This window comes from Rhea pennata, chromosome 13 (assembly GCF_028389875.1).
Source record: "Rhea pennata isolate bPtePen1 chromosome 13, bPtePen1.pri, whole genome shotgun sequence".
Classification (NCBI taxonomy): Eukaryota; Metazoa; Chordata; class Aves; order Rheiformes; family Rheidae; genus Rhea; species Rhea pennata.
In genome coordinates, this window is record NC_084675.1 from 13,966,437 (window position 1) to 13,991,990 (window position 25,554).

Here is a 25,554-nt window from a genome sequence, read left to right on the forward strand (position 1 = left end):
TACTCTTCCTTGAATTTAACTATATTTCTGGCAGAAAAGCTGCCAAAACCATTCAAATCTCCAAAACATTTATATGACATTGAAAATGTTTCTTTAAGGTCTCTTGGCAAATAATGGATGTAGAATAGTAAGTGCATTTTAATATTTGTGCTTCTCTTAGCCTTAGAAATGTCCACAATGGTGAACAGAGAAAAAACAGCTGAAACTCCTAGTACTGCTATTTTACGTGCCCATCTGTATGTCAGAGAAAGCATAGCACCTTCCTTGCTAAACACACACACAAATGCATAATTTCTTATTCTATTAAGAACTATTTATGCAAGTGATACTATTGAGATTACAGGAAAAATCCTGCTCTTTTCTGGACAGTCAGCTGATTTAGGCTGTGATTTTGGAAACACTAGCAGATGCCAGATGCCAGTAGGCTACACTAGCTGTGTAAAATTGAATGAATATTTAAAAGGTTTGTATTTTGTATTCTTGCTATACTATGAGGACAACAAAAATAGAATTTGGCATTATGAACGTGTCTAAGTCATCTCATGAAAGTGTATGATATGTTTGGATCAGGACTACATTTTGAAAACGAAATAATTGTAGGACAATTTACATGAGGGCACAAACACACTGAGATAAAAACGTGAATGAATACAGGATAGTTCTCCAGACTGGTCAAAAAAAGGGCCAAATAGTCCTTCCACTGATTATTTACTTGAATTCATCTTAGGGAGCTACAAAAATAAGATCGATTAGGTATCTACCACTAAAACAAGAAAGAGGGACAATATTAATCACTAATAAATTCAACACTGTTGTTTTGGAATGCTCTCAATAATTACAGTTCATCAGTTAATAAAGAAGACAAGAGATTACTAAATAATAAACTAAGTAAATTAAAGTAACATAGACACAGAGCTTTTATAGAACAGAGTGGAGCTAAGAATCAGTTTTACGAAGAAAGGGATACAGTTCTAAAACCTGCAGTTTTACTCCAGGGATAGCTGATATTTTGTCTAATGTTCTGCATTTGAAGAGGAATGATTCTGCTGGAATCTCATTTGTATTAGAAAAGACCTAGCCCCTGAAGATATAGGAAAAAGTGGAAAATATAAAATAGATGAACCCTGAAGCCTCAAAAAATATATATTTCTAGCTTTCATATTATTTTGAATAACGGCTGGTGAGTTTGTGATAAAACTTGGGACTGACAGTATCATGGATCTCTGTTACCAGTAGAAAGCATCTATTGGCAGTTAGAGAAGCTGTATAAACTTGCTTCTGGGTCTTATCTTCTTCTGAGTTACAGCATGACGAATCAAAAGTATGCCCTGATTTCAGAAGAGAATTAGACTTAGTTTTTTATTTTACTCAACTCTCTTTATTTCTTCTTTGATAATGATTTGATACATTAGGAAATGAACAATTAGTTTTGTATCCATCTACTGCTTCTCCTCTAGATAAATAACAATTTATATTAAACTTAACTACATGACATTTTCAGTATTCTAATTAGAAGTATGATCATTTTATTCAGAAAAAGGAAGAAAAGATTCTATTAATTTGCAGTACAATACTGTACGCTCTTTCCCTATGTCAAACTTTGGCTATAGTAATTAGCCTTCATTTTTATAAATTTTTGGCATTTTAGATGTTGAATTATTAGAGCTGAGTAGATGGATTTATGGTGTAAAGTAATCTCTCCCTACTTGGAGCATCTTTGTCCTCTGTATGTGCACACATCCTTTTTCTCTTTACCCTGACACATCAGGTACTACTTCCGTGTCTTTGCAAGGCAGGAGAAGAAACTCAAGTACACCACAGGGATTTTTTAAGAGTGAAAAGCAAGCTGTTCTAAAATGTCCATATCTCCACATAATGTCCACAAATGGTCAGGGCACTCTCTGTGGTGTGGACGGGTTAGGTCCTTTCACTTGTCTTTCAGACCTATTCTGATTTATACAAGTAAGTACACGTTGAAGGCAGAACTGGATCTAGATCTAGTTATACTAGCTTCAAGAATCTTTGCTTTATGAGATTCCTTTCTACTCTCCCCTCCACTCCACTCTCTGAGTCCCCTACTGAAACCAGAGGGCTTTGAGATTTTGTCCTGAAGCAGGGAACAAGAAAAAAAAATTGGATGCCTCCAAAAGGCATGTGACAGGGAAATGGTTTCCTGCCCAGCCCTGCTAGTACATACAATGGATTAAATGCTAACCCTGCTGAAGCTGGTAAGAGTTTTCTCTTAGACTTGACTAAGGCCAAGATTTGTATTTTCTTTTTCATTACAGATGTTGTAACTTAAAGAACCACAAAAAGGAAAATAAGTTCCATTTTAAGTGGGCTTTATAAAAATTAACAAATTATACATAGAAAGAATTTGAAAACTCTACTTCTTGTTACATGTTTTGCACAAGAATGTTTTGACAGATGGATGCATTCAGACAGAGAAATTGAGAAAATGAACCCAGTAAAGATTTTCTGATTATTTTTGTTTCCAACTTCTTGAATATTTGGATGACTAAATACAAAACTATGTTTCTATGTCTGGGAGGCAATTAACAACAACAAAACTGTGGAAAAGTCTTTCATTCTGCTTGATTAAAAATAGAGCTGAAGTCCGAGTCCTGCAAAGGATACACTTTATGTAGCTGCAGAGCATTACTGAGTTCAAAGGAACAACTTAAATTTAAAAGATTAAATATATACTGGAGGATGTGGATAGCTGACCTTCTCCAGCTCACTCTCCATCCCACCTCTCTGGCAGGGAGCACGTGTCCCACCTGGCTCACAGTGTGTAGCTCAAGCCACAGGGAAAGTAGGCTGAAGATAAGGCCCTGGTTACCCCCATCTGAGAGGTGCAGTTGGTATCTCAGAACGACGACATTTTTAAAACCCACAGTAGAATTTATCCAAACTCTTCTATCACCACTCTAAATGTATGCATGGCTACAGCCCTTCATACAAGCTGATATGCATTAAAGAATAAATCACTCAAAACTAAAACTGAAATATTGCTTTAGTAAAGGCAACTTTAATACTGCTTCTACCCTGATATACTGACATTTAGACATGCACTTGATACTATTTGAATAAAATCCAAAGTAACATGTAAGTATGCATTTACAGAGCCACTGCTCTAACGACTAATACTGGTATCAGGAGGTCATTTGCAGTATTACCTTTCTTTTTGTGTAATCCAGTATTTTTTCCTCAGAATAATATATTTAAAAGATATCAGAAAAATATAGATAGATTCAAATAGTGTTCAGTATCTACATAAAAAGAGGAGAAATAAAAAAATTGTATCCACAGTTGGATTTTGTTGCCTTATACCATGGGAATGGCCCATTATTTAATTTGGTCAATTGCTTTAACTTAGTTTTATAACGGAGATGCAACTAAGCCAATTTTCTGACACCAAGTCAAACAGCAGACGTAGCTGACTTTAAAAGCATATTTTCCATACATTCATTTCATTCTTTCACTGTTCACCTTTCAGTAAACACAAATATTTCTGTGAAGCTGCAACATTTTTGGTCTGAGACCTCTCTAATAATTACCTTTATCTTTTCATAAAATAGTATTTGTAATAGTATTTTCTCATCTTGAATGTTATATGTAAAATTGCTGCTTTCAATTTTCTAGGACAAATGAACTTCTATTTCACCAGAAATTCTTTTACTTTTCACAGAGATGTTTAAATATCAGGTTTCAGTTATCTAGTTTATGCCCACAGAACTATCATCAGTCTAGTTTATGGCTGAAATGTTACAATAATTACTCACTACAGCATTCCAAGGACATTAGCAAGCTCATTCTCCTATTTAATGAATATGTGTTAGCTGAGATTCCTGATAAATGTCTACCCCTTTCAGGTATCTGTTTAAGGCCTCTGAAAGCTTCACTGCTTTAAAACATGAACCTAGCTTCTCGAATTAAAACTCTGAGCCTTGAAAAGAATGAATATTTTTTTGAAACTATAAATAAAGAATCCAAAAACCATGGCATGTTAGAAGCAGACCTTTTAGAAAGAAGTCCATGGGTTTTCTTTCTTTTCCCTTTCAGTCTTTCTTTTGAGGTAAGGGGCTAAGTGCAAATTTATGAACATACTTACTATTTGAGAGGTGTCAAGCTTGCAGGAGGCAGTATTTTCCTGAAACAAATTAGCCTGGCACAATAGGATACCTGCTATGAGCTGAGAAAAACAATATATAGTATTATGTGATGTTACCAGCAATTTTATATACAGAAAGTGGTATTCTGTAATAAAACCTTTAGGTATAACTCTAATCTACAAAACAGGCCATCTGAAGAAGTTGTCCCTTTTTATGCTGTTATATGGAAAAGATTTGAAAACAGAATCTGTTTGTTTTCAGAAGCACTGGGAATGATCAAACTTTCTTTTACTTTTTCTACTATATGACTTCTGGTAAGGCTGAAAGAAATGTTTACAGATACTAGGGGAATAAGTACAGATTCTATTTGTTCTTGCTTAAGTGTATGTTCCTAGGTAATTTAATAATTCATATGGGTAAGTTCACATATTTTAATCTTATTTAACCATATTAAATTATATCTTGCTCTGACAATTTATATTGAAGAAAATATTTATTTATTTATAGGCAAATCAGAAAATGAAAATCACTTTTCTAGCTTAGATATCATTTTATTCTTATCATTTTATTCTATCATTTTATTTCAGGATGTCTAACTTAATGTTTACTACCAACTATTAATTATTTCTTTTTCCAAACCTCAAGCAAGTGACATATTTTATATACATGTTTTATATATGCTATGATGTGAAAAAATGTGTTTTTATTAATAATTTTTCTGTGATACCTATATTAGGACTCCATAAACTGGCTATTTGAGGACTCTATGTGAACTCTATGTGCTGTAAAAACTCATCATAAAAGTTCCACAGACAAAACCCATATTAAGTTCCAAAATATTTACACCAAAATATTCACACCATTATCATTTAAATAAGAGATTTTTTTTTTGTTGTTTTAAGAACAAGCTTGAGATCCCAGCTAACCATTATTCTAAACTCAGAATGTCCTTTTCAGGAAAAGACATTAGATTTTTATATTTCTGGGCATAGAAACACTTCAAAGTTATGATAATTTCTTGGCTATGATCTCAATTTTCAATGTTGGAACTCCCAGTTAAGCTATGTTTTTAACAGTATGCTTGATTTTAAGTATAAGAGCAGTCATCCTCCTTGAGCAGTTTCATTATTCATGTTCTTAAAACTGGATGCCTACTTAAGAAAGTGAGTGAATCATGGCCTAAATCAAGAGTTACCATATTTAATTCAACTTACACTGCTATGAGATCAGAATGAAACATATAGGGCCCAATTCTTTAATTCTTGTCACTTTTTTTTTTAGTTGTTGTGCAAAGTGAGTATCAAGTACTGTTTAACCAGACGTCTCCACTGCTCTGTCTGCTAGAAGTAGCTGAACACGGCAGGTAAAAGAAGCCTGGCTGCATTCTATGTTATCTTGAAGCAACCTTTTTAGAAAATCTAATTTTTGCAGTTTATCTACTTCTCTTCTCACCCAACTATGACCTGCACTAACAAATGCCAAAGCTGCAGCTTCTCTGTGCTGCCAGGCCAAGCTGACACTGGGTATGGTCAGGCAAACAGCATGGGGAAGCCTGAAATTGAGCTTCCCTGAACAGGCTAAGCTCTCAGCAAGGGCCAGTGCACTCAAATATTCAGAAATTTCAGGTGAGTCAGCACAACGTATCATGATGGAGTATTTGGATCATAAGAGTTCTGATATGAATCTCCCAGTAAAAGTGGATCAGAAAAGTCCTTCACTCTACAGATAACTCTCTCTGGACCATAAGAAGAATTTTTGACTTGATCTTGTCCCTAAAACATACTATGAACCTGCTCCAAGAGTCTGCATCATGAACAGACATACTGACTATGGTTGTGGAGGAGCTGAGCCCTGTAAGCTTCTAATGCACCTCTCTGCAGTACGCTTACTAGTGCATTTGTTCCACAATTAAGAATAAAACTGTAGGCTGACTGAGATAATGACCCAGAAAAGTAGAAAAGTATGAAAACAAGGTGATAACATTGCAGAAGGTTAATGATAAAGACTTAGAAAGGTTCAGATAAAGCTCTTACACATACAGCCACATAGTGACAAAATGCTGAACGATACACACGCTCCCCGTTCTGCAGGAGTGATTATGCGTCTTCTCACTTTTAGTCTCACTCGGACACCACACTCTGCCAGCAGAGGAATATTTACATCACCGATATTTCTTGTAATACTGCCATCGCAGCAGCAACATTAGTACCAAAGAAACACAGCCTACATCCCTCTAATCTTCTGGATGCTATAGGAAGAGTTACAAGCCTCTTGTGAGGACGTTTTGCTCATATGAAGTTAAAGGAGCAGTCCAGGACTATTCACGTTCTTTTTTCCCCTTCATGGTGATTCACAGTACAGCAAATATACATATATATCTCTATAATATTTTCCTCCTGAAGGATGAATCATCTGTACTATTTTGAAAAGACTCATTATCCAGTGGATTAGCATCATACAGAATGGTGCAATGTAGACTCTCATAGATTTGGTTAAACCTATGTTTCTCTGCATTAATTGTAATTGTCTACGTTCTTTTCTCACTGGCTAGTATATACAAAATTGTTAACTCTAGTCATTAAGAAAATAAAAGGGGGTGATAGTTTCTGTGTGATATCATGTATTTCTTTGTAAGGCCTCATAATATAAAGCATTTATTTGGACCAAATCTTTGAGAAATGCATTTTCCATTGGTACGCTACAAGAATAGGACCAAAACGTAATGTTAGCCATATCAAGGAGTCCTGATCACATGAAATTATTAAATGGGTAAGATATATTTGTGACCTTATTCAGAATTTTCCTGAATGCTTTCTGCCTAAAATGTAGTCAAGGAAATGTGAAGCTTACAGGCTATCTACCCTCTGCAGCTGGCATTTGTTCTGGTGGAAGTAAGGTGAGATGTCAAAGAGAAACGAAGGACCAACCCACTCTTGCAACATGGCAGCTTAGTGATGAGGTGCCAGTTGAGGTAGTTGTTGGCAGTACCTTTCTTCAAATTCTTAGAATAAATACAGAAGATTTCTGATATCCAGCAAAGACACCTCAGTTCCAACTGATCTCTAGGTGAGCTGCAGGGGCTCAGTACCACATTTATTTTTTTAAGGTATTTACATTAACATATACTGGTGACGAGATGAAGTGAAAGACTCAAAAACATCAAAAGAGCCAAATACTGCTCCACTGACAATAGCAGTAAAGCACTGGATCTCTTCATAGAGTTTTCTTTCTGGAAAACACACACACACATTACACTGTGGCTATGCCAGGATGAATATAAGAATGGAAGAAATAGTCATTCCCTTGTGCCTTGAAGGCAGACACAGCCATAATTCTAGACTTTCTCTAAGAAATTATTAGCAGCAATATTAAGACCTGGAGATCTCGGTAGGGGCCCCGTCTTTTATCTCCCTACTCCCTTTTTCAGTGGGGGATAGTAGAGACAGAGAAAGTTATCTCCACACCTCAGTTTATTTCTTTCCATTGCGTTATAAATAGCAAATCTAACATTATAGGTCCTTTACTACTAACAACTAATAGCCCTTTTCCTACAGCTCCAATGACTTAATGGGTGTTATAGAACATGCTGTTTTAAAAACAGGAGGTGCAAAAGATGAAGGTGAGCATCTAGTATTGAATTCCATGACCACAACAATAGCAGCAAAAAACGCAAATGACAACATGCCCGTGTTGGCTGAGATGTCTTCTCTGCAATTCCTAGCAAAGGGACAAAGCAAGGTAGCATTAACCTCACTGACTCCTTTCTCTAGACACATTTCTTTTTGACTTGCCTCCTCCTAATATTCAATGCCAAAGATTTTACAGAGCACGTGCTAATCTTGGTAAATATAATCGAACATTCCATTAAGATCATCCAATTTATATAAATTATATAGTGTCTATACTAGAAATAGTTCAGAAATTATCTGTCTCCCAGAGAGAAGGCTAGAATTGAATATCACAGTAGCAAGTATAAATGCCTTCCCTCCTCAAAGATAACCACCACCATACATATGGAAAGGAGAAATAAAGTACATTAGTCTATGGGATCAGGGCACTCTTTTAATTTGCCATTTGGTAATACAAACACAGTAAACAAGACAGAAAATATAGAAACCATGTGACTGCTTGTTCCATAGCCTTTTGCACACTGCTGCTGTAGAGTTGCTTTCAGACGTCAGTACAAAGCTGCCTGCTCACTGATGCTCAGTAGGGAAATGTCAGGGAAGAGATAAGCAGGCTAAAAGGAGACTATCTTAGAAGCATGGACTGTTCTATCATTAGGTTCTATAGATAAACTCACCAACATATTTTTGAACATCAGATGTTATTGCCTCGCTGAACATAAAGTCAGAAGGAGACAGTATTTTAATATGGAAGCAGGGGTGAATTCAGGACCTTCATATAGAGTTAGTTTAACCTTGTTAAACCATTGCTTTAAGCTGCTTGTGTACTTAAGCCATTATATTAAAATCATTCTGTTGTCAGAAATATGGGGTAAAATACTTCCTAAAGATGTACTCTTAAAAGTCAGGAATAGGGAGAAAATGAGTTATCTTCAAGTGAACATTAAGATGTCATGAAACACTGAATAAAGGTCAAATTCCGCCCATACAATCTTCACAGCAAACAGTTTGTTAAATTACCCATCTGCATCTGGTCTACCAGTGTCAAAGGGGATCAAAATTAGGGGCAACTCCCACCATACTTTTCAATAAGTTCCACAATGCAGGAAAATACGTCTGGACCAGAAACGAAAAGAAGTGGTTTTAGACCGCTTTAGGTAACACATTATGAACACGTCAAAGATCAGAATGGTGACAGACAAGTTAATGTGCTATTTTCTTGAGGTGATTTTGTAAAGGTACAACCTAGAGATCACCTTTACCTGCAAACATACAGTAAAATGCTCTTCTTTCACAATGTACTTTTAAAACATTAGCTAACATATTTTTAGAAGTCCTCTTAGCCATATCTAAACATACCCCAAAGGGATTTTATTTAGACTGAGATTAATTTTCCCTTCCTTTACAAGGCCAGTACAAACAAGGTATAATAAGCTCCTAAATAAAACAGGAAGTATTTCAATGCTAACACACATACACACATATCACATAGTTATGATGCAAAGCAAAAACCAGCAGAGAATGTGACGTATTTTGTACTATTTTCCTCTTACATTGTTTCAGAACAGCAGCAACTCTACTGAATTCTGGCTTATTATATTGATGAAAAATGTAAGCTAGAAAAGAATAAGATCCTTGATTAATCACAAAAAGTTTCTTTCTTTTTTTTTTTTTTTTTTTTTGGTCTGAACTACTTAGTTGTCTTCAGTATGATCGCTTCCTCAATTTATCCATTTGGCTTGCATTGGTCATGCTGCTTTGCGTCACGTCTCAGGAGGTGGCTTTTAACAACAATATTTGTTGTATTGTAGACATTATAAAAGGTTTGCTGTGCCTTTATTTCCATATGTTTGTAGGAGAGGCAAAAGTTACCTCATGCCACAGCAGCAGAAGGATTCACAGTGTGAAGGCTAAATGAATTTTAATGGGTACTTGTCATTCGCTTCAATTTTTCACAAAAACTCGAAGGAAAAAAACAAGTGGAGAAATATAGTGCTACAGTCTGTCATGCTACATTACTGACATTCAACCAAATAGTGCTGTTCTGATGCTAACATTTCTGGATGTTATTAGTCCCAGATATTAACCCTTACATGGCTTGTCTCCACTTTCATACTAATGAGAATACATTCTATTGTTGATAATTCATTAATATTTACTCCTCAGAATGATCCTGAGAAACATTGTTGGACCTCTACCATACTTGGAAGAAAAGAGACACACATTTTTGACCACTCAATTAGCTGGTCCTTTGGGATTCCCCACACATATCAAACTCTGCATTTGTGTGTCAGATGATCGTGACAACACCATTCAGTTAGCATTTAGTGAATGCTACCTGATTGCATGAGCTATGAACTAATGCAAATTCTTCACTACGTCTAGAAAACCCCACTTAAATTGGCACATAAGCAAGAGTAGAGTTTGGCTATGTTTTAATCAGAAAGACAGCTACCTTCAGTCTGGAATACAGAATCTCCTTTAACAGCTGCTTAGCACACATTCAAACGTAAAAACTGGAGGGATCCTTTACTTCAAAATAGGTTTATTCCAAAAGATTAAACAACCACGTATTAAAAATCAGAAAGAAAAGAACAGCATTGTTTGCATCAGGAGAATTCACTGAGTTAGGCGATCAAGGCCTGGGCCCCTGTAAGCAATCTATCTGTTTGTTGCCTACTTCACACTCCTGCTAGAGACAAGAAAAATTTGTTTTGCTCACACGAGCTGTTAAAAGGAGAATGTTTTAAAAATATTGCCAGCCCAAGAAAACCTCCAGTTACAGCCTAGGTTTGAACTTGTTTGATCTCTTGCTGAGCTTCTTGGGCCATAACTGACACCAACACGACACAAAAGCAGACACCATCAAATCACAAGGTGGTACTCCACCCTGTTTTTAGTGGTACGCAAGGCTACAGAAGATGAGAAGCACTAGTATTTGGGTCCTACCCAAATGTACATCATTTATACAAAATACTGTATTTTGTTTTAGCTCTGTAACTTTGGCAAGTCTGCCACCAGCAGATTTATCTGAAACGCTGGGAAGCACACAGGTACTGAAGACTCTCTCGCTCAGCATCTTTTTGCCGCTGACTTTCATCACACATGCTAACATAGCTTACACCCTAGTAAGTTTTGACCCCAAATTCTTAAGTCTTCTTTCTGGCAGCTTAAGAACAAAACCAGTAAGGAGCTCTCTAAGACTTCTCCGCATGTTTCTAAAACAGGGACCTACAGCAAGGCATATACAATCTGCAAGAAGTATCTCCAGCAGCTGAGCTGAAGGGTTTAAATAGCAACACGTGGAAAAAAACCACCAGTGTCTAAAGCCTCAGTTCTCATTTTCAAGCTTTTCTCTATAACCAAAAAGAGTATTTGTTCCACTGCTAGCCTAATCAAAATCACCAGCAGATCGGTTATTAAGAAAAACAACAAATATCAAGAGAGCTGGCAAATTTGAGCCTCTAAAACAGAGTTGATAGAAACGTTGCAAAACCTTTGAATGCCTCAGAGAAAAGGTGCTATATAATTGCACTCAGTAGACATCTGAGGTTGCCCTGAGATTTAAAAACTTGGAAGACATAAGTTTAAGAAAACAAACTATTAAACAAGCAATGAAAATAGAAGCAAGTTAAGCACAGCAACTGTGGAAGGTATACACACTACTCCTTGTCCTTTGCCTGAAAAATATCCAAACTCTCACGCAAATGCTTGTAAGTACAAAGCATTTTAATATTTTCAAGATAGGCAGATGTTCACTAGGAAAAAGACTGTCTACGAAGAGCATTTTTCTTGTTGAATTCCACTGTATTTTTAATAAATTAGTGTGCCATCACACCCAATTCACAATCTCTATATCAGAAGTGTCCTTCATGCACCACTGACTTCAATGACCCCTCCACATCAAATTGAGTATTTTACAGCCTAAAATCTTCACACAGACTCCAAGCCAGCCTTCAGAGCGCATGTTCCAGATAGATTCAAAGATAGGGGTATTTCTTTATTTGCACATGGTAAGATATAGCTGTATAGTTCTCCCTTTTTCTGTACTGGTGTTTGTACAATTGTAGACCTTAAGCCTCAGGAAATAGAGGTCAGTTCTCTACTCTGAGTGCATGTATACAGCAAACAAGCATGCAAACTGAACAAGGGAATGTTTTCAGAGCCTCAAGGATGTACTGTCACTTTTAGAGCTAGGATATAGTTGTTTCGGTGCTGTTACCAAAAAAGAAGTTTTGAATACCCTACACCAGTGATAAAACTCCAACCCTTGCATAATAGAAAGAGAACATAGCAACTGCACATCATAGAAGCCCCCTTTTTAATAAGGAAAAAAAAAACTTCAATAGTATCTGATGGGAGGTTCTCCATCACAGTTAAATTATTTAAGCACTGGAAATTTAATCCCTTAGCATTACTCACGCTGAGTGTCACTTTATCATGATCTCAGCAAAGCTGAGATTTTCTACTACTCTAGGCAGAAAACTCTCTATCAGATTGTATTCCAGTGCACATATCACCAGATGACATTGCTGATTTTACCACTTGATGACTCCTATTTTCACCTCTCTTGTGAGTAAAATACAATATGCAAAGTTTTATATCAGTTTTCTTTTTTTGAATCTGCAGGCTATAAAGTGCGACTGAGAACTTGCACATTGTTACCCTTGAAATACACTGCCTGATGCTTTGTGTATACCCATGCCCACGTGCTGCATCACCAATAATGAGAGGTTGGGTTAGGTTTTTTGTAGTGCAATGAAAGGTCTTTCTGAAGTTCATTTTATGCACCTGCAGCATCATGTACTGCACAAAAGATTCTCGAAAGACTAAGTCCATACTAACGTAACAGTCATAGAAAATTTAGGAAATTGCAGCTAAAAAAAGTCAATACTTATGGACGGAAAACTAATCAATCTTTATAAATTTTTTTAAACTCATAATCTGAATTGTAGCACAAACTGCGCTTATTATTTTGTAGTGAGAAAGAAAAGAGAAAGGGGAAAGGAAAGGGAGAAAAACATTTAAAGGAAAAGTTACTCTTATAAAAAAGCCTACAGAAATTGAATGATATTAAATGTTGTGAAAGAGAAAACCATGAAGGCTAAATGTCTGCTCCCAAAATAGACTACCCATCCAACTTAAAAAAATTTTAATCACATGCTGTAACAATTGAAGAATAAATGTTTAGAATTGTATGTACTTCAGCGTGCTCCTGCGTTAGACATTTTGCAAATAACATAATTTGTTGCCTGTCAGGGGCTTGAATATAGAGATGTCATGGAAAGATTGCCAAGACTTTGAAACTACAGGCCAGTCAGCCTCACCTCCATCCCTGGAAAGGTGATGGAACAGTTCATTCTGGATGTCATCTCCAGACATATGGAGGAAAAGAAGGTGATCAGGAGTAGCCAGCATGGATTCACCAAGGGGAAATCCTGCTTAACCAATCTGATAGCCTTCTGTGATGGAATGACTGGCTGGGTAGATGAATGGACGTTGTGTACCTTGACTTCAGCAAGGCTTTTGACACTGTCTCCCATAACATCCTCATAGGTAAGCTCAGGATGTGCAGCTTAGATGAGCAGACTGTGAGGTGGATTGAGAACTGGCTGAAAGGCAGAGCTCAGAGTGTTGTGATCAGTGATGCAGAGTCTCATTGGAGGCCTGTAGCTAGTGATGTCCCCCAGGGGTCAGACCTGGTGCCAGTGTTGTTCAACTTATTCATCAATGACCTGGATGAAGAGACAGAGTACCTCCTCAGCAAGTTTGCAGACGATACCAAGCTGGGAGGAGTGGCTGACACACCTGAGGGCTCTCCTGCCATTCAGAGAGAGCTGGACAGGCTGGAGAGTTGGGTGGAGAGGAACCTCATGAGGTTCAACAAGGGCAAGTGCAGAGTCCTGCACTTAGGGAGAAATAACCCTAGGCACCAGTACAAGCTGGGAGCTGACCTTCTGAGGAGCAGCTCTGCAGAGAAGGACCTGGGAGTCCAGTTAGACAAGTTAACCATGAGCCAACAACGTGCCCTTGTGGCCAAGAAGGCCAATGGTATCCTGGGGCGCATTAGGAAGACTGTTGCCAGCAGGCCGAGGGAGGTGATCCTGTCCCTCCGCTCAGCTGTGCTGAGGCTGCATCTGGAGTACTGCATCCAGTTCCGGGCTCTCCAGTACAAGAGAGACATGGAGCTACCAGAGCGAGTCCAGCATAGGGCTATGAAGATGATCCGAAGGCTGGAGCATCTCTCTTACGTGGATAGACTGTGAGAGCTGGGTCTGTTTAGCTTGGAAAAGAAAAGACTGAGAGGGGATCTTATCAATGTCTACAAACACCTTAAGGAGGGGTGTCAAGGGGATGGGGCCAGACTCCCTTCAGTGGTGTCCAGCAACAGGACAAGAGGCAACAGGCACAAACTGAAACATAGGAAGTTCCAGCTGAATATAAGGAAGGATTTACTGCGAGAGTGACAAAGCACTGGAACAGGTTCCCTATAGAGGTTGTGGAGTCTCTTTCTCTAGAGAAATTCAAAACCTGCCTGTATGCAGTCCTGTGCAACATGCTCTAGGTGACCCTGCTTAATCATGGGAGTTGGACATGGTTGGTCCCTTCCAACCTCAATCATTCTGTGACATTACATTTTATACAGAGAAAAATCTCCTGGAAAATTACTACAGAATAAGGCAATTCGAAAGCAATAATGGAATGAAACAGAAAGGGAGAATAATGTCACATTTGAAGAAGCCAACAGAAGTTACAGAGTTTTGTTTAAATGTATGTCACTGCATTATGTTTTAACTGCACATAGCAGTGCATTTCATTTTTAAACATCTGTGTCACCCTGCTTGAGCAGGGGGGTTGGATTCAATGATCTCCAGAGGTCCCTTCCAACCTCAACCATTCTGTGGTTTCTGATCATCCTTGCATATTCTTTATGCAATAGTACAGCAAATGCCTTTTATTTAATAATGAAATGAAAACCTCAAGTCTGGAAACTGCCCCTCAATGTATTTATATTACCTCTATTTTCACATTTTCAAATGCTACGTAAGGCTGACTACTGTACAGGAAAGGCACTTAAAAGCAAATCCAAGACAGAGATGGTAATTGTAAATGTTTTCATGACACTATGGTTCAGGAGCTCCATGGAAATATAATCTGGGTTTTGATGCTGAATTTGATACACATTCTGAGGTCAGAGGAATAGTCAGGAACCAACCTGGAGAGTTTGTTTCTTAGATTATACAAAGGCTATTTTAAACTCAGCTATCCCTCAAAACGTGTTTCAAATTCAGCAACAAACCCTGAAGAGGAAGGTTCAGATGAAATCAAGCTTTTGTAAGCTTTTTAATCTAATATTGCTCCTCAAATGTCTAAAATACAGCTGTCATTCAGCTCTTTCCTTCGTTTCAGAAATGGTTTAACAGTGAAGCACATCATTCATATAATTCTTTGGGGAAAACAGATTGAAGAATAGGCTTTCCCATCTTCTTCCTCCTGGTTGCTATTATTTTTGTACTGACACAGCAACTTGAGATAAATCTCAGCTTCTTGTATAACACAAAGTACCTCTTCTGTTTCTCTTGTGACAACAGAGGAGCACATCTTCCCCCATTCAAGAGTTCAATTCCTATGGCTTTCAGGTATTAGTCATTACAGAGTGACTACAGAGTTTAGTCTGCATCACCAGCTCGAGAGAGTTGTAGGAGGGAAGCACTTGCAAAGACAAATCTACATCCTCCCTTCCCCACCCCAGCTCCTTTAATATAAGCTTAAGTCCTACAATCCTTCCCACTCCTGACATTTCTGCAACTCCAGTCAATGAAATTACTCATATTGAGGAAGCAGTAAGGTAATCCAGCAAAGTTTTGGAACCAGAGATAAGGTCCATATGCAGCAGTTAGGGGGAAGGGCTGCCCTCTGGTCAGAGAATCCAGCCAGAGTGAGGGGTGGGATGAGGTCTGCTATGCTGCTCAGTTCAGCCTGTAGTTCAGTGACAAGATGCTGGAGCTCACAGAGGTTCAAGGCTGTCATAACCAAGGAAATGCTGGTAATCATGAATCAGCTTGACAACATATCTGTCCAGCTTTGGAAAGTTAGCAATACACATCACATTGGCATTTTAGTCAGATTAGGATGCCCGGTGCTTAAGATTTTAGGAGCTGGTATAGATACGTCAGCATTGTCAGAGCGGGCCTTCCATTGGAAATGGGAAGGGGGACTTTCCTAAAGCCAACTTCTGAGAGCCCTTCCTCCTCACTACCTGCAATGGTACACAGGAATGCCTTACATGCCCTACAGCATACACAACACAGTATTGTCATGAAAAGAAATGCCACCTCAGTCAAGCAATAGTGAATGCAGGTCACAGCATAGTCTGGAACAAAATCAGTAAGTTACTCATGTTTTTCTCCCTCATTTAGCTACATATTTCTTCATCTGTCCCTCAGAGAAGCAACACTTCCCTCAGAGAGCCCAGAAGCTGCACTTCCCTCCTGTGGCACATCATGCTTAAGGCTGCAAGATCTTTCCTGGCAATGCTTCGTTTCCTTTCCAGCAGTAGCTACTGCAGTCACCTTAAAGGGAAAATTCAGCTGCCAGTATCATCAGCAAGAGTGTTCAGCTCATGACAACCACAGAAGCCTCTGAGACATACACAGGTATCATGAAAGCTATGATACAGACCTGTTGCAACAGTCACTTTCTTAGTACTCCTTCTTTGCAGCAGGATTAGCAGAGATATCATGTTCACTATCTTACTACTGATAGCAGTAGCAATACTGAATTGAGCACCCAGTGAATAAATACAGGAAAAATGCACAAAAAAAAAAAAAAAAAAAAAAAAAAAGAGTACAGAAATCTCCCTATAGCAAAGTAGATGGTCTAGTTATCTAGCAACACTTAACAAGAAGCAGAGCTTACTTTTGTGTCCCTGGATCAACTGTCATGCTTTTGACAAAGGATTATTAATCCCTTTGTTAAAATTCTCTTATTTGTACGCAGCTCTGTGCTAGACACATCTCAGGTCAGCAATTATCATCTAATTGTGCAAGCCAAAGATTTGGGGAATCAGTCTCTAGGATATCATGCTGCAGCAACAATGGAAATTGCAATTGGGGAAAACATCTAGGTAGCTCCATGTTCCATGTTCCTTCTAGAACATCTGAATATAAGTTGTCCTCAGATCATTTCGAAGGTAAAGTCAAGAGATCTTGATCTTCTAAATCATTCAGCTCAGATGAGACGAGGACAACAGATTCTCTTGTCATTTTAAATCTACTACAGATAATGCCTTTGGATTAGGAACATAGGCTTTGCTTCTACCAACCCTTCTGATTAAATAAGGCATATGAATAATCCCATTAAATTCAGCTTTCTTTGTGCATTTACAGAAACGCTGCCATGGTGCATAGTTTCATTATGAAAGCTGGATTTGCTGTTGAACATTGGAAAGTAAAGGGGAAATACATAAGGCAGCATGCCAATTTTAATTACAAAAGCTAGAAATGGATCATAGGTACATAATCTTCAAGTGACGACTGATGAACACCTGTTCCACTTACATTAAGGTATTTAAAGTCATTGACATACCTGTGTTTTGGACCGAAGTTCCTATTTTTCTCCTTGAAAAATATATTGAAAAATTGTATATTGAAAAATAAACCATACCATACTTTTACATTCTTACCCCTACATTCTTGGAAATAGTCTTTTAGAATCAGTATTGCATTTTCCCAGCTTCTTACTCCTGGCCTATCTGGTTGCCTGTTCGGCTCCAGCCATTCTAGCAATAACAGAAAGGTTGTGCTGACTAATGCTCAGGGCACAACTGCTGTTGTTCTATTTATTGGAACTCCAAAGGGAATCCCTGAGGAATGTGAAGATGAAGGAGGAGTAGGAAAAGGTTACTTAAAATAACAATCTTATTTAAAATATGGCTTGCAAATTGCACTGTCCTTTCCTCATAGCAAATCAAGTCAAGCAGTGAGGCAGCTTTCAATCACATGACTGTATCTGCATAGTTTGGCAATACAGTCATCGGGGTTAAGAGGTACAAAGTCTAAACAAAGTCACCCAAGAAATACATTAGTGGTAGCATAAATAAATCAATGTTTAAATTAGAATGAGGCTTCCATAATGGCTTCTCCTTGTTATTTTGAGGCCCGATGAAGCACTGCACACATCTCTTTATAACAGTCACCTTCCACTTTCTCCTTCTTAGGAACTGTTCTACACAGATGGAGCCGAAAGGGTTTATGCCTTATAAAAACAACTGACAAACTGTATTTCATGAAGGCTGTACAGTTTAAACACAAGTGTTTGTAGCTACATTTCCATGGTAATAGCAAAAAAAATGGTTATAATTTTCTCAGAGTTTGCTGTTCATTCTTCCTGAGACTATTTGGCACAAAAGTACCTATTGCTTTTCACCAGTGCAATAGTGCAGAAGTATTTTTAGCTCTGGTAATTTAATTTCATATTTAAAATCAACCCTAAAATGATTCAAATTTAAGTCTGCCAAAGGATGTCAGGCAAAGCTTTCACTGATTTGATTTTGCTTTGGCTTGTGATGATGGAAAGATTATACTATGTAACAAAAAGGAATTGTGTCCAAAAGTTCTAGAAGAATTTCATTGTCTAATTTCAATTTCATTATTACTCTTTTGAATTTAATTGATGTAAAGTGGTGCTGTTTGTGGAACTGCAGAGGCTTGCAATATCTCATCAACAGTCTCAATATAATTACTATATCATATATTTCAGAGGATCTCATAAGAGATCATAAAAATTACTTGTAAGTCTTGCAATGTTGAGATGACAGCCAAAAAAATATATTTATTTTACAATAACTGAGACAGATTACTGATGGCTTCATATTTAGATGTTCAACCGCAAATCCAGTTAAAGTCAATAGCAAGTGGTTAACTTTGGGGTCATAAAAAAACCTGTGCACCAACATATACAACGAGTCTGGTAGAACTGAGGCTCCAGCCTGGCTTTTCTTGATTCCCAGATGCCTGCTATAGTTAGCAGACCGTATCTCAACATTTTTAGATAATATAAATTGTTTAAGAAGCCTCTTACAGCAAAGCACATTAGCATGGTTTTTAAACTCAACTGCTTTAAAAGCAGACACTGAAATGCAGCTAGATGTGACAGCAATGCTGTCTTCTCCAATTTCATCCTGAAGTCTATGCCCTCTCTCTTAAAGAGGGAGGGAGAGAGAGAGGGAGGGGGAGGGAGGAAGGGAGGGAGAATTGAACTCTTCTGAAAACACAAAAATTCTGGCCTGGTAACACTAAAGACAAGCTTTTCGGTTCACTCTCATGAGAGGTAAGGAGAACAAGAACAAGAACTTCATGCTCTCTATCCAAAGTGCCGTGACAGTGCTCTGAGCAGATGATTTCTACAGGGCAATTTCATTTCTGTGTCTGCTTATTCTTCCATCAGTCTTCTGTGGCTGCCAGCAAAACTGTATTAGTGCTTGAGGGACCCATTATCCCTGAGATTGAGCTATTCCAATATTATTCATTTTTTCTTCAAAACTTGGAATATTTTCATCTACATTGATGTTTTGCCCATGATTCCAGATTCAGAGGCAAGGTAGAGACATTTCTGGGCAATGTGGAAATGCTATTAGCTCCACTTATAAAGGAAGAAAGACTAAGTGATCTGCCCAAATTCATACAGGCAGCCTGCAACTAACCTAGGAACTACACGCTATTCAGTGCCTAATCCATTAGACTCCTCCCATCAGGAATAAGCTCCTGATATCAACTGCATAATACAATTCTACTCAAGCCAGTAAGAGTGTACCGGAATAAGAGAAGGATTTGTTCCCTAAATACAAAAATAGTGAATTCTCAAAGATAACTAAATCAGTACTTTAAATCTGATTTGAAGCATTAAATCTGTTTAGACTTTTATGCCAGTATTACTTTCCTTTATATTTCCTCTGTAGTTGTTTCCACGAGACCAAATCTCATGATCTTTCACTATGTGATTAGTCTTCATTCCCCCAAAATACCATGGAAGTCATCAGGACCTGAAGATGGTTGGAATGAAAACCCCAGCCTCTGCCTCAGAGAGGGGGACAGAAACAGATTTGGGGCTAGGGTATGCTGCGCAAGACCCCAGAAGGAATGGTGAACACAGAGAGTAGTCTGCAGCAAGGAGGCCTGGTGGCAGCACTGTTAGAAGGTAAATCCTCACGGTTGATGTCCTTTCATGTCCTCTTGAATTTGATCCCAGAATCCATCAGCCCATAACAGGCACTGTTAAGAAGAAATATGTGCCAAATGTTGAATAGATTCATAATAGGAACCTTGTCTACACTATTTTGTCTTGTATTTTTTAGATGTAATTAGATGCTACTGTCACACTTTTGCAAGAGAATGTAACAGAACAGTTTAGTGATGTTTCAGTGCTATAGGAACATATGGTTGTAGATATTTATAGAAAGAGCCTTGGGACTTCTGTACATTAGGAAAGCCTGCAAGCTGCCATCTGGTATTCGAAAGTCTATTTTCTGTCATCAGTGTTACACATTTTACCATCAGGCTTTAGATTTTTCTCTGGATACATAAAGCTAAGAATAGTGCATACAGTGAAGTCAGGTTTGAAGATAGTTTATAGAAATAAACTTTCATTTGAAATACTGTCATTTCATACATGATCAAAACTTGTCAGGGAGGTTTATAAATAGAAAGCAATTTTAGCTGTCTTTCTTCTGAGCTAGCAATTTCTGGACTATAGAGTAGCTCATGGTAGAAATTCTCAGATTTTGAACAGAACTGAAGACTAATGTTCTGGTGACACTTCATTTCTAAATGAGATAGGCTGGCAGTTCTGCAGTTCAGTGCATTCACCAGCACAGTCCAGAAGCAGCGGAGTGGCAAAAGAGTTAATTCTATATAGCCCACTCTAGCTGAAGGCATAGTCTGCAGGAAGAAGAAAAGGAAGAAGTTTTAAACACTAGCTGTCCAGTATAGTCTCCTCTTTCATCAGTACTGCTAATAAAAGACTAGGCTTTGTGCAGATTATGAAAAAACCTTATTGAAAAATTTTATATTACATGACAGAACTACAGGTAGCCTGTATAGCTGAACACAGAACTTTGTCATAGCTAGGTTCCCCAGTAAGACCTACACATGCTTATAATGATTTTTTTTTGAATATTAAAAGGGAGTTCTAGATTACATGTTTACTGCAGATCAAGACAGAATAGTCCATGAAGCAAAATAGTCATGCCAAGATTTACTTAAGTTAATAATGAACACTTAAATCACATTTAATTTTTTTCATGTAATTTGAATATTATCAGCATGAGATTTAAGTCTTCTGCAGAGAACAATGACAAACTACCATGCAGTGGTTCACTTAGCACTTACACTGCTAACAGTGATAGATGAGAATGATAGACCATAAAACTATGGAGTCCACCACAGCTGTAAGCAAGGAGGATAGCAGCTTACTTAAATAGTCAGCTGTGCAATCCTTACTTCAGCCAGAGTCTAACCTTTGTAGCTGATAAAGGAGAGAAACCAGTTCATTAGTTTTTCTACACAGGAGTTTGAAGAAGCACTTGAAAGACTCAAATTTTTGTATAGAAAGTAACAAAATCTTTTTGAGAAGTTTAGAGTTCAGCAGTGAAAAAAGTTATTAGAAGATATTACCCTTATATCCTATTCTGCACTACCTAAATGTTCACTATTTATTTCTCATTTCTGCTCCAGTATCTTGTTTTATTTTTATTTCTGCAAAGATAAATTCATTATCATATTTATTATATAATGTATATTAAGTAGAATTGTCTCAAACCACTGAATTTAAAAGGCATTTGGACGTGGTTATAAACTGGTTACATTTTTTTAACTAAGTAGCAATCAAAGCATATACTTCTTTAAAACAACATTTTTAATAGCTGTATTAATGATTTTTTTAGTTCACTAATAACTTATTTTTACTAATAATTTTTACTGTGTGCAGGAAATGAGATCATCACAGTAAAAGCAGTAAAAGAACTAATGACTCAAAGATGAACAGTTCTGAAATGCCTTATGAGAACTGAGCCATGAGCTGAGCTCAGGTATCAACAGCTTCTCACTTTGTTCTGGCAAAGAAGTGGGAATGATAACCTTGCTGGATGCTGACTCAGGACCAGCGCTGGGAAGCATTACCACTGCCTTGTTCAAGCTGCAGCCGTTGCTGGTAGTAGGGGAGGTAAGTCTTCTAAGAGAACTGGGGGTCTGCTCAGTGATTTATTATGAGCAACAATTGCAATAGTTGGAAAATCTCACCTAAAGCAACTGGAGTTTTAAAATCCACAGTGATCTAATTGCAGATGGTGTGAAATTATCACAACATGCATCACTCCTCAGGACCAAAGTTCAATGGGCACAGGAACTATTGCCCTTTTGAGTAGTTTTTCAGTAGAGCAGATTCTCTATAGATATCAGAGTAACTGCTAAATTCATTCTTGTTACATTAGTCATTACCACTAATCATGAGGATGATGTAGTGATTCCCCAGTGACACAGCACTAGGGCAGCTCCAATGACATAGGCATTTCTGTGGGGAGAACTATGGATACTAAAGGCACTCACAGTCTGAAATAAACAGTTCAATATAGAGAGCTATTTTACATAGCATATCCACACACACACACTCACTCACAATAGAAATCGGTTTGGAATTAAAGGCTACTATAGAACATCACTTACCAGACAGACTTTGTTATCCAGACTTCCCTTGTCATCAGAGTAGATCTTAAATACTTAAGGGAAGATTATCTCCTGTCAAATATACTATATGATAGTTCCTGAACCACTCAGCTGGGATAGACAGTGTCTTATTAAAGGACACCTGCTTCTGCATTAAATTTTTAATTCCCTTGTATTACATTGCCAGATCTTAGCTCTTGAACCATTTTCATTAACATCGTGGATGTAAATGATAACTCCCTCCTCTCACAAACAAAGGGTAACCTCTATTCTATCATTACTAAATTCCTGCCCCTGACAACTGCATATTGTTCCAGTATGAGTAGTGTGGTGCCTGGGAGGATTCTGGTATTGTAAAAACTTTCACAGAAGTACCACCCACGAAGTGATCATCATTGCAGCCATACTCTGCTCTTCTATCTGTTCTATGGATGAAGGAAGCCAAGGCACATATGGTTTAATATGCCAAATAGGAAAAGCCATAACATTACAAATTAATAATGTATTTATCAGTGAAGAATAACAAGGCAACATTTTCACAAGTTGATTAACACATCTTTTTGCCAGTGCACGGGTAGGTGTCTCACCTGTGTGAGATTGCACGTTGACAATACCAGTACCCATACACATAGCTGGCTCTGCACCTTTAGGCAGGTACTGGAGTAAATACCTTCTTCAGGAGCCAGGGGACTGACAGCACATATTTTTGCTACTTTGGGGCAGGGTGTGCAGACATGCTTGCATATGTGCCATATATGTTCTTCTCAGCATGAAGATTCACCTATTCCTTCGTGGGCCTATATCCGATGAATCAAGAGCCTATTTGTATTGCCTGTTCACTTACCCATTGAGTGGTCAAGATATTAAAAGATCAGAATGAAAGTTCCCAGCTCATTAATTACTCTAAGTACAATACATGTGCATGCACACACACAGAGATTGTACAGAGGAAATGGGGGAAAAGTTGCCTTCTGTTTTTAAAACCTCTGAATTTCAGTCAGGTCTCATGTCTACCTTGTCTCCAGAAGTTAAAGCTATAATCAAAGTATCATTGTCAGATTTGCAGTAGTAGCAGCATAAGCATTGAGTGTGCTAATTTGGGTGTCTACACATCTAACTCTCCAAAACACTGAGAGGCTTCTGAAGCTTTTACTGTAGGTCAGAGTTTTGACCTACTGTACCAGGTTTGACAGGGTCCCCTTCTCTTAGGGCAACATTATTTTTTGAAGCCATGACTTTCTTACTTCAGAAAAATTCTCTGAATCTGAGCACAGCTTCTATAAGACTGACAGTATTTTCTTGCAGTCTTGATATTTCTCTGTTGTTTTTAAAATACCATGTGAGAGCTTAGAAGCAAGATAAACACATCACAAAACATGGAAGTGATTCCAAGCATCCTTGATAACTATCTAGCCCATTAAGATGTTGTCATTCTTATTATAGAAGGTGCAATGTTTGATCTCAGCGGGGACAGAATTTAGAGATTAACACAGCAGACTTGGAAACTTTACTCCGATAGCTAGCTGTCAGAGGAGTGCTGACATCTTAGAGTTGCGCCCTGGAACACTGAATATAATGTTCAGTTACTCTGCAGCTTAACCACTTCCATATGTAGACAGCTATGACAAAGGTTAAGGGCAGACCTAACTTTGTTCCCACTAAAGTCAGTGATAAAATTTTCATTAACTTTACTAGGAGCAGAATCAGACTAACTGTTGTCTGCTACTTTGTCACAAAGATTAATTAATTTTTTTTGAAATCTAATTACATTTAGATAAATAATGCTGAAATGGAAATTGTACTGCATGGTATATTATTCTCAGATACCAAACATTAATTTTTCTATGCAAAAAATATTTATGTTATGTTACCTCTTCCTCTTCTCCCTACTGTCCACATTTTTGCTTTAACTTCTTTGGTAAGCCTATCCTAAATCATGATTCTAGGATTGCTGAAACATGGATAACAACTCTACACATTTATAAAATCACAGCACAGCTGGACCACAACTACTTGACCTTTCTAGATGTTACAATAATGCTGTTAATAGTAATATATTAAATTAACCAATTCTAAATTAACAAGAGGAGAGAAATTACTATTAAGCACTGTATAAAAACACCGCATATAAACAGTAATTATAATAAATTGTAACAATCTCTTTTCCTCTAAAAGTAACATATTTCATACAAAACAGAAGCACAGTAAAAGCTACGGATTTTTCTGATCTTTTTCAGTGTAGCATGGTTCATTTTTGCTAAAACTACAGAAGTAGGTACACTAATAACTATTTCTACAACAGAAGAAATGACATCCAAATTCTTTAACTTTTCTGTGGATTTAGGGAATGAAGATGAAACCTGCAGAATCCCAAATGACTCAGAACAGCACTGCCAGTAGTTGCCTTGCAAAGGTGCCACAATGTCTCAGCCAGAGAAGAAACTGTTTGCAGTTGTGAACCAGTGGGTAAAAATTGGCTCAAATTAAGAGGCTGAAGTGTAGTGAAAGAACAACTTGCATTCAGCCAATATATAAAGTATATTAAAGTAGACTCCCATAAAAAAAAATTAGTAGCGATATGCAAAGTTATAAAGTACACTAGGAGTAAAAAGTCCATTTCTGGTCTAGGAATATTTGTAGGTCAAAATGTCCAGAAAAAGAGAATTACCTGATAAACTTGCTTCTAAATTTAAACCTCTGGGCTAGAGAATAATATAAATTCTAGCAGTAATATAAATATACATATAGTAATATAAAAGAAATTAATACATTTTTATTCATTTTGCTTTGTCCATAGTCTGTTCCTGCTGTGATTTCCTCTGTTGTGACACCATATGAGATGGTAAATGCGGTTGATACTGAATTGCCTGAATATGACAGAATCTGACAAACTCTAAATGCTATTTCCAGATATTTGCCAGTCTATGGAATAAGCTTGTCCACTCTTGCCACATTCTTCCCTTTTTGTAACCTAAGATTTAATAGAAATTGGAAGCAGCCCAGCTTTAGGTCTGACCTTTAAATCTGAAGGTCTTTTCTTCTGAATGTTTAAGGTAACCAGGGTTTGTGAAAATATATTGGGGGGGGGGGGGG